At 44.2% G+C, this 7,714-nt stretch overlaps 1 protein-coding gene across 1 annotated transcript in view; it reads right to left on the minus strand.

The window, feature by feature from the left end:
- Nucleotides 1-6,877, minus strand: part of GCNT4 (glucosaminyl (N-acetyl) transferase 4) — a 50,401-nt gene extending 43,524 nt beyond the window's left edge. The window contains exon 1 of the mRNA XM_007486534.3: nt 6,437-6,877. The gene's annotated coding sequence lies outside the window, so the exon portion shown is untranslated. The remainder of the gene's footprint in view (nt 1-6,436) is intronic.
- Between the last annotated feature and the right edge of the window lie 837 nt (nt 6,878-7,714).

The following is a 7,714-nucleotide window of genomic DNA, read 5'->3' on the forward strand; positions in this document are numbered from 1 at the left end:
TCACTGGCTCCCGGCCCTGCCTGCCTGCAGCCATCCACTCTAGTCCTGGTTGCTCACTTGGCCCCAGCCCCGGCTCATCCTGCCTGCAATCCTGACCCAGATGAACCTCCCGGCCCAGCAATTCTGATTCATCACCCCAGGCCCAGGACTCATTTCTATCAGCTGGTAAAAAAACAGGGGTAATTTTTCCTTAGGCTATGATTGGCCTCCACATGGACTTGGGGCAGGGGATCACAGGAGGGGAGAAAGAAAGGGAAAGAAGAGACTTTTCCAAACAGGAACTTACAAGCATGGGGGATTTAAAAGGATATCTTTTGACTGTTCTGGTCATTTTATTTACTTTACCTATGTGCCAGGGGAAAAATTCAGCTCCCTGCAACTTCAACTTTGGGGAGACAGCTGGGTGGCTCAGTGGACTGAGAGCCAGGCTTAGAGATGGGAGGTCCTCAGTTGAAATCTGGCCTCAGATACTTCCCAGCTGTGTGGCCCTGGATGGGTCATTTAAACCCCATTGCTGTAACTATTACCAAGCTGCAGTCTGACAATTGGCATCTAAATGGATAAAACCCCAAGGAACTTTAAAGAGACTGAAGGTTATATTTTTTTAAGGCATTTCAGACTCCAATGTTTAATAAAAATCTCTGTATTCTATTGCATTTGCTGATTGCTTTGTTTAAGATTTAACTTTGTGATTTTAAGTTCATATATCACTGCATTCAATACTATTCTGTTACACTGAATCATTTTAATGTACTGAGTTTTAACTACTGTCAAATCCTGTTGTTTTTCCCCTATAACCATACTGAACGAACAAACATTGAGTAAGCCCATATAAAAAAGAGCTTTTCTATTTTTGACTTTGTAAATTGTCAAATAGAGAATAGATGGACTCCATCAGAAATTTGCTATAACAACCTTTGGAAAATTTAATGTGCTAAATATCTCTACTGATTTTAAGGGTTCTTTAGACATGATTTTTAGAATTGTTATTAACAATCTCTGGTCATTTTTGCCTGCCCCTAACAGGAGGTGTAAGGCCCATTCTAGTAGCTGAAGTGAAATACAATTTAACCCCCAACTCCCACATTTCTAAAAATGTGAATGGAAGTTGGGCAGTTAATCTTAGGGCATTTGTACCCCTAAAAAGCCTCCCAAAAAAGGGAGCATCTCTCATATAACTCTTCAGCTCACTACTTAACTTCCACCAGAATGATATCTAGATTTCTTGATGATGTTCTAAACCCAAAATGAGTTTTACTTTGTTTAAAAATATGTTTACCAAGGTTGTTGAAAGATTTGCTATGATTGTAAAAATTGTGACAAATATCCATCAATTCATAGGCTTTAAAAAATGCCATACAGCAACTTATGTGAAATATGATAGTGTGTTTGTTTGCTATTGTAATTAATTGGGCTATTGAGAATTTTGGGGATACTGATTCCTACATATTTGTTCTACTGTTCTTTAAAAATGAAAAATGTTACCTTGTTCAATTCATTTGCTTGTACTCACAGTGAATCATGGTCAGATATGAAGAGGAAATGGATCTCATTTTTGGTGAGAAAGCCTTGAATTCTATATTTTCTTGGCTGACACAGTGTGTCAATGATTATAAGCTACATTTTGAATTTTAAAACTCTTTTATTATATTTTTCTTGCATGTGCAATATACTATTTCAGTTTTTTATTTTTCTCTCCTTTTTATATTTGAAGCACGTGTCACCAGTATTAAGGTTTTCTTTAACTTTTTGATTTAGCAGTAATATAAGTTTAAAATACATTTGCTATAATGCTAATGCATGTCCTAAAAGCTTGAGACTATAAAAATGATGCCACTAATTGTTTAAAAAAAAATTAATGGGACTTTGCTTAGTAATTCTGTCTGATTCCAGGACAAGATATACACAAAAGAGCCATTGCATACAGCCAAAGATAAACCAATCTAGGACAGATTGATGCACTTCTAAGCCAATACAAAGGTCTTGAAGCTACTGTGAACACTCGAGGTTGCTATGTTTAACATTTGTTACAAGATAGGCCTTCCTTGTGTCCACACTCACTCTGAAAATACTTACAGATGAGTATCCCCAAACTTGGCTCCTACTTGGTTTCTATAATCTGGTCCCTTTTTTGTCTTTCATAGTGTGGTAACTTTCTGTAGTCCTGGCTACTGACCAGGTAAATGCATCATTGCTTAGATCATTTTAATTGGGCCCTGATTCAAGGACCTATTATAGATTTATTTTTCCTTGACTTGGAATTTTTACACATAAGACTTTGTATTTTCATCCAGAAATTTTCTTTTTTATTTGGGTTTTTCTGATGTCTTTTTAATTTCTCTTACCAACTGATTCATATACCTCATACCTCAGCCATGCATCCCTAAGTGATCCTGTATTTTTTCAATCACCCTTTTAATGGGGAAATGTAAAAATATTATTATTTTAAATTGCAAAGTTTAAATTCCTTTTGAGAAGAATTTTAGGTAAAGAAAGATGCTACCTCTCTGAATCCAGAAACTGAACTGTTGGAGAAGACACCATGAAGAAGCCTCCAGACCACAAGCTGCACAAGAAGATCAAAAATGAACTTTGGGTGTGGTTGATTGAACATTTATTTGTATCTATACTTTCATGCCAAAGGGGACTGCCCCCAAATGGCTTTTTGTCAATGTGTCCAGCAATTATTGGTTTTCTTCTTTTTTTTTCTCTTATCCTCAAATTATTGTAATCCTTAAGTTGATTATGTTTTCATGACCCTTTGGGGAAAATCTTTTTCCCAAACGCTCAAATGAGGGCATGTAAAAATGGAGATTTGAACCCCGGACTTTAATCCCCAGAAGTCATTGCTCTAGTTCCTAGGATGCCCTCTAATCTCAGTGAGATCGCTACCTGGACAATATCAAAATTTCTATTTAACTGGCTGTAAAAGCCTACTGAGTTCTCTTCCTACATCCACTTCTGAGGAGATGTGGCTCTTTACCTAGCAGGCAAGATATGAGAGGTTGTGAATGGGCTCTCTGGGCCTAGACACATGCTTTCTTATATTTGTATTTTCTTTAATTCTTAATCTTTAATAAACCCCTAAAAATATAATACTTCTAGTAGAAAAACTAAATTTTATCTGCCACAAGCTAGGTGACTTAGTGGATAGAAAACCAGGCCTAAAAATAGGAGGTCCTGGGTTCATGACTGGCTTCAGACACTTCCTAGCTGTGACTTTGGGAAAGTCACTTAGCCCCTATTGCCTAGCCCTTACCTCTCTCCTACCTTAGAACTTAGTATTGTTTCTAAGAGAGAAGGTAAGGTTTTAAAAGACAAAAGGAAAAAAAAAACAAGGAAGATTTCCAGAACATGAATGAACCCTCTTTGTGGTGGACTTTGAGGAGGACACAGCACAGGTTGGGGCAAATCCAGAATAGGTTGTTGTTTTCTGCACTGTTGGAAGGAACTCCCAAATAGATGAGATCCATTTGTTTAATGAGTTCAGTTCTAGCTCAAAGAAGATAAGTAACTTTTTCTACTTTTATCTATAGTTCATTGTTTTTTTAAAAAATTCAAATTTCCCTCCTCCTAAATATAAATGTTAAAAGTGATCAAGGGGGGGTGAGGGGGAGAGGAGAAACTACACAGAGATTATAAAAAATGGCTACCACAGAAATCCAGAACAATGAATTAAACATAAACACAAGCAAATATTAACAACCCAACTTTATTCTACCATTTTGATATACAGCACTATAAGTTAATATACCATTATGTCATCATTCCTGTAACCCCTTCTATGCAGTTTTTCAAACTGTAATTAAGTCTGCTTAAATATCTGCGAAGACCCACGAATTTACCACCTCTTGTGAATCTTTCCCCTACCACTAAGTAATAATACCTACAAGTATCAAACAAAAAAAAAATCTTTCTTTCCCAACTAGAATGAATATTTCTTCTTCCAATTTTTCATATGCTATTCAATACAATATCACTTTTTTCCCTGTGCTCATTTCTATGTGCTAATTACAGTAATCACACAATAAAACACTGGCAATTCAGCACTACGACTTTCCCTAGTAATTTCACACAAAGAAAAGGAGTTGTAGACACTGCAGTAAAAGAAACAGCTCTCTGGAAGAATTCACTTATCTTAAAAGCCCTAACTTCCTTGAGGAGTTATTAACAAAGGATTTTTAAAAGGCTGCTTGGCTTTAATTTAGGATTGCAGCTGCATGTGACCTAATAAGAGTATTATACATATATGATTTTTAAAAGGCTGATGAAAATCTGCTAAATCATATAGAACATGAACAAATTCTCTTGCTCTCTGGGCTTCTTAATCTTTAATAACTAAAATGAGGAGGACAAAAAGAATTGCTTCTCTTCTCTCAAGCTTTGACAATAAGCTTTCCCTATTAGGCTAATCCTGGAAGAAAAATAAGCAAACTCCCATTCATGGAAAACTTAAGATGAAAATTAAAACTACAACTTTTCCTGAAGCCAATCCTCCCAATTGTAGATAGTTACAATGAAAAAAGGTCCGCTGTGAATTGAGGCACTCATATTTCGGCTATGGAACCCATAGCTTAGGTATGAGTCCTATGAGTGAGTGCAGATTCCGTGAGGAATCCTACAGCCAACTCAAAAGGATCATGAATTTAAAAGTTGGAGGTCATCTAGTGATGAGGAAACAAGTTTGGGAAAAGGTTGTGTGACTAGCTCAGGGTCACAAGGCAGAATTTGAAACCAACTCTTCCTGACTAAATCCAGAACTTTAATCTTTACACCACACTGTGCCTTCAATCGAACCCTTCTTTTGGAGGTTCCTTTTCTCCTTTCCCTTCCCCAAATCAATCCCGAACTTCCAGGTGCCCAAGCAAGTGAGAGACAGTAAAGTAAGGCTAGCCTGCAATGAAATTCTAGAGGGAAAAAGTCACCCAGCCTGGCAGCCACTTGTAGCCAGGGAAACAATCTCCTCCCTCCAGTTCTGATTACAGAATCATCTATCTCTAACATTATGGTCTCGGGGAATGCTTTGACCATTTCCTCCTAATTCCTGACCCCACCCCACCCCCAAAAAGTACAAACAAAAACTTTGGTTCATAATTCACCTGCAACTAAGCGTTCATGCCTAAAGAGGTGACAGAAAGGTTCCTCAGTCTTCTACCCCACCCCAAATTCAGTGAGTTTTCGGTCTTTCTAGGAAGAAAGGATGAGGTTCTCGAAGGGGTGCGTTTCTAGGAAAGAACTGATTCTATCAGGAGGCAGTCACCAGATGCCCTGCGGACTCAGGAGGAGACTAGATAGATACCGAAGGAAGCCCCAGGCCGCAACCTACGCCCTGCCCCAGCTGGAGAATCAGGAGGTCGGGGGATGGGGGGATGGGGGTGAGGGTGGGTGGAAAGCGTCAAGGTTTAGATAATACACAGGTCCAGACAGGAGAAGGGAATGCAAATCGAGTTAAGCCGTCTCTCATTCTCCAGCGAGTGGCGGGTTTCTGGAGTCTTAGGTCGGAGGTGGGACTGCCAAAAACCATTTTTGACTCCTGCCTCCTCCGGCTCTTAGGGAAAAGAGCAAGAATTTGGCCTCCAAGGAAGCCCCGTCTTAGTTAATCAATCTGCTATTCCCTCTTCTCCCACCTTCCTCAAGGTGCCCTCGAAATCCCCAGCTGAGAACCTCTGGACAGTGCGCTCCTGCAGTCTCTGGGCCTCAGCTTAACATGCCCGGGGTCCCGCGAGCTTGCTTAGCCCTTCCTTTCGCTTCCCTTCTCCCTTTTTTCCTCTTTCCAAACTGCAGGAGCTTTGTGCCGTCCGAGCGCGGGGGTGGCTGGCGGCTGCACCCGGTAGAGAAGTTGCTGCCGCTCAGACTCCACTTGGTAGGATCGTTCCTTCTCTACTGGTAGGCAGACCCCCAACCCCGGATACAGCTGCGGGCGAAGCCAGGCAAACCCGGCGGGTCGCTGGGGACTAAGGACACTCACCCCAGTCAGATTCCAGCCCCCGGCAGCCGGCGCTCTCCGCGGTACCACTCCCCCACCCACTGTGCTTCCAGGTTGGCCAGGGACCTGGGGACAGGGTCCACGTGGAGCCCTCAGGTGAAGACAGGGTAGGGCAAGGTATTGCTGGGCAGGGTAGGACGGAGTAAGGCAGCGTAAGGAATCGTAGGGCAGAGCGCCGCACCAAAGTTTTCGGCCGCGCCAAAAGCCGAAGTCTGGAGGGCTAGATCCTGGAAAGATTCTCCCAATTCTCGGAGGCAGCTGGGGCTCATTCCCCGCCCCCGCCCTGGAACCTCTGTCCACCCGCCCTCGGAGCTGACCTCTAGGCTGAAGGAAGGAGGGATCCTCCTACTCGTGGCCCTAGGGACCCCAGAAGAAGAGAGAAGGAAAGGAAGCGTGAGTTCCTCCCTTCCCTCCCGCCCACTCCGGCGCCACCCCCTCAACAAGACTTACGAAAGGAGGGACTGGCAACCCCGAGTCCCGGGGTCCCGGAGGCTGCAGAGCTAGGCGGCAGGCGGGGTTCTGTTTCTCCGGCAGGCTCCTCCGCTGCGACAGCGGCCGCCGCGGCGCCGGCTCTCTCCCGCCCTCCCTCCACGGTTGCGGACTGCGAGGGAGCTGCTTCGGTGTCTCCGCCTGGGGTGGGCGGGAGGCGGCGGGGGAGCGGAGCGGACCCCATGACGTGTCGGAAAAAAGGAGGGGCGCCGGCGTCTCCTCCTCTTAGCCTTCTTGGGGCCGCGGACTCTGCTAGGGTGTACTAATGAGAGCACCCTGATAGTGAAACATCTCACCTGGCCCCCAACTCCGCCCTGGCCTTGGCTTCTCAGGCCACCCCAACTCACTCACTCTCACCTGGCCCTGATGGTACCTCCTCCTCCCTTTCCACTTCTGGAGAAAGTTTGAACCTTTATCCTCTGGCCGCTAATCGCTTCCTTCCCTCCTCCCTTCTCTTCTCCCCCCACCCCGCCCCCCGACCCTTTCCCCATCCATCGTTACACACCTCGGCCCAGCCTAGCTCCCACTGACCTTTAGGGTCGATAGGAGGAGCTCGCTGTTTTTGTTTTTTGTTTGTTTGTTTTTCCTCTTAGCGGTGGTATAGACCGCAGGACCAGACACGCCTTCCAGCTCCCGGCCCTGTAGGTCTCGGGGCTAGAGTGCACTCTGCCTAGGGTCCTTTTGGCCACCCTGAGTCGCGTGGGTCTGCAGCGGCCGCGGCAGTGCTTTTGCCACATGCTACCAGTCTCGCCGGCTTATTTAAGGGACTGCCACGGGCAGTGCGGAAAGGTCCAAGTTGCCACTGCAGCACTGAACGGGGACCAGCTGCTAACTCAGGAGCTAGGGAGTGAGTGGGGGCCCTTCGGGTTCTAGTTTCTACGACCTACTTTGAGGAAGGAGGATAAGGGTCAGGGTCTGGGAGATGGGGAGAAGGAGCCTGTCGTAAGGGGAGAGAAGGAAGGAAGTGGGTCTCTGAGGGATTCTGCCTTCTTAGTTGGAAGGAAAACCGTTTTCATTGTGGAGGAAGTGGATTAAGATAGCAGCGCTGGGACAGCATTTATTACTACACAATGGTGTGGTGTGTGTGTGTGTGTTTTTTTCAGTTTCCAACTGTTATCTTAACTGACATGTACTTCTAGCCCCAGAGTAGGGTTAGAATAACTTACTTTTCACTATTTCCCTATGCAGGCAGTGGACGAGAAAGCCAAGGAACCTGGAAGTTTAATTGATGGGTTCTAA

Source organism: Monodelphis domestica, chromosome 3, assembly GCF_027887165.1.
Source record: "Monodelphis domestica isolate mMonDom1 chromosome 3, mMonDom1.pri, whole genome shotgun sequence".
NCBI lineage: Eukaryota > Metazoa > Chordata > Mammalia > Didelphimorphia > Didelphidae > Monodelphis > Monodelphis domestica.